The 2,831-nt window shown below is 35.5% G+C and overlaps 1 pseudogene; it reads left to right on the forward strand.

The window, feature by feature from the left end:
• The first annotated feature begins 1,377 nt into the window (after window positions 1-1,377).
• Window positions 1,378-1,768, forward strand: LOC101561585 (annotated as a pseudogene).
• Window positions 1,769-2,831: the final 1,063 nt, after the last annotated feature.

Here is a 2,831-nt window from a genome sequence, read left to right on the forward strand (position 1 = left end):
TATATATATATATATCTGGATTCAGTTGCACAGGTCATTTGGGCCTGTATAATTCAAGCTTCGGGGAACCCTTAATTGTAATGACGTAACTATTTTATCAAATGTGTAGGAGAGTTTCAGAATGGGTAATTTCCTTCTCATGTAAACACAATGATTTTCCAACATGAGTTTTACGTATTTTGAATCTTATGAAAGTATAGTTTATGGATACATTATGAATATTTGAGAAATTAATTTCTCAAGGATTTCTGTTTTAATCCTTAATTTTAAGATACTCTTAATGCATATCAGAAAAAATAAAAGGCAACATACTCAAGTAATATCAGATATTTTGGTTACAATTTGTATTCATCAGCTATGCCTTTCTTTGCAGTAAACTAGTCCAAGGTGAGTCTAAATACATAATGTTGAAACAGAGACAGCTAGTGTAGCAACCGTCTCCTTCTCTCTCATGTTTAATTTAGCTGATGGGACTGAACAGAATTTTTCCCCTCTGTCCGTCCTACTCTGTCTTTTCCTGAAACACAACATGTACAACAATAAGCTCAGTAAACACAATGTTTGATAAGGTGGTTTAACAAAAGTGAAGAATTGAAAGTCAAGGGTTGAATTTTTCTCTGTCAGAAACATAAAGCTTGCAAATTTAACCACCTTTGGGCTTGATGAGAAGGGGAAGTAGCGCCCTGCAGCAAACAGCCCCAAAGTAATGATGTGCTCTTGCAGGAGGCAAGCTCTGCAGCACCTCTAGCGTCCTTATGGTGCACGAGCTCCCAGTGCCACGATACGGACTGGCTCCATTTGGGAAGATCAAAACCAAGTAAAAGCCACCACAGGACACAATATATCTTAGATAGAGAATAAATTAGTCTTTCTCTACCTTTCATTTCTTTTCATTTTGTTTTGTTTCATTTCATTTTGTTTCTTTTCTTTTCCTGTCCTGTTCTGTCCTGTCCTGTCCTGCATTTCTTTTCCCTTCCCTCCTCTCCCTTCCCCTCCTACTATCCCTTCCCTTCCCTTCCCTTCCCTTTGACTCTTGCTCTCTGTCTGTCTATCTGCCTTTTTTTTACTTTGGAATTTTGAGGTGGGTGGTCTTCTTGTGTTCCCCAAGCTGGTCATGAATTTGTGGGATCAAGAAATCTTCCCCCTCTGTCTTCTAGATAGCTTGGACAACAGGTGTTTGCCAACCTGCCTGGTGACAGTGAATTTTGAAACAAAGTGCAAACATGCATTAGGAAGTTCCATACCAAAGAAGTACAGATCAACAAATAAAAAATTAAAACACAAATTCATTACATGCTAACTTATTTTATGAGATGCTCCAACAAAGACTTTAACTATCTAGGAGCAGTAGAACCCTGAGGTGATCAGAGCCATAGAATGTCAGCAATTTGTTCATCTGCGCATGGCAAATGGATCATGTGGAAGGTGCCTGGGACAGCAATGCCAAAAGCAGCAGAAGTGCGAGTGATCATGCTTGCTCTGGATCTCTACTTATTAAAGTATTTTAACAAGCAGAAGACCTACTTTGCTAATGATGCCCTTCAGCAGTGCGCTGTTGGAGATAACGTACTTCTCAAAGATTTACCTATTCTATGAACAAAGTACATGAAACATGAACTGGCTAGATCATCTCCAAAGTGGGCAGAATAATAGATCAATATCAGGAAAGCCTTGTGCATGAACCAGCTACCTGGAGAACCCAATCAACTTGGAAACCACCCAGCTCAGCAGAACTCTGGAAGAACTCAATGTCTCTTCAACACAGTGAAGGGCAGGAAGAAGGAGACAGGGAAAGATTTCTAAATTTAATTACAAACTGTCAAATTCTCTTCTGACATTTATGAAATAGTAAAGGACTTGTTATAATTTTTCATAAAAAAGACTTTATGTAATATACTTAAATTGAAAAATGGAAGAAAAAACATTTGTTTTTATAAGGCAAGGAGTAAATTTCTTAAAAAAGAACAAAATGATGGTATGAAAAGAACAAAGTAAACATAGTTACATAAAAATTATAGCCATGAAAATTTGAAAGAAATCTACATTAAATATAATAAAAGAAAAAAATTAGTGAGTTGGGAAGATAACCCAAAGAATTCATTAAGAATATAATGCAGAGAACAAGGAGATAAAATACATAAATAATAAATTCAAAAGTATGCAAAACATTTGAAATACTTCAAAGCAAAGCTAGTGACAATTCCAGAAGAGAAAAAAAAATGTAGCAATATGAAGCTAATGATTTAAAATATACAGATGAGAATTCTCTAGTATTTGCTGAAAATACAAATTCTTAAGTACGTATCTCCGTCTCGCGAGAATGCAAACCACCAAGCATTCCGTACTTTCTCTTGTTCTCAGAACGTTTGTACATTTTCTTGTTTCTGCTCCCAGGATGTGTTATGATGCGACCTTTGATTTTGCACCAGTTTTCATCACGAACCTCACAATGAAAGAAACTTATGGTTGTTCATCCCTAAGCGATTTTTCCACTCTTCATTGTACAGTGTATCATCTCAATTTCATTTCTTTGTGCTTTAGTTAAATGATGTGGGTGTTGAAACTTGAGGTTTGATGCTTATCTCTTAATTTTTTTATTTTATTTTTCATCTCATTGGTATCACCTACTTTTTGACAATTTTTTTTTTTAGGTTTTTTTCATTTCTATCTTTCTATTCCATTACTGCTTTTCTTTGTTCCCTCCCTAGGAGTTTCCTCTCTTTCAAAAAGACTCAGATTCTTCTTTGATGTTGACAATATTTTCTTCTATTTATTAGATCATGGTATTTATAGTCGTTTGTTAAAATTCAATTCCCAACTTTGTCTCTTTT

Source organism: Octodon degus, unplaced genomic scaffold, assembly GCF_000260255.1.
Source record: "Octodon degus isolate 3935 unplaced genomic scaffold, OctDeg1.0 scaffold00135, whole genome shotgun sequence".
Lineage (NCBI taxonomy): Eukaryota > Metazoa > Chordata > Mammalia > Rodentia > Octodontidae > Octodon > Octodon degus.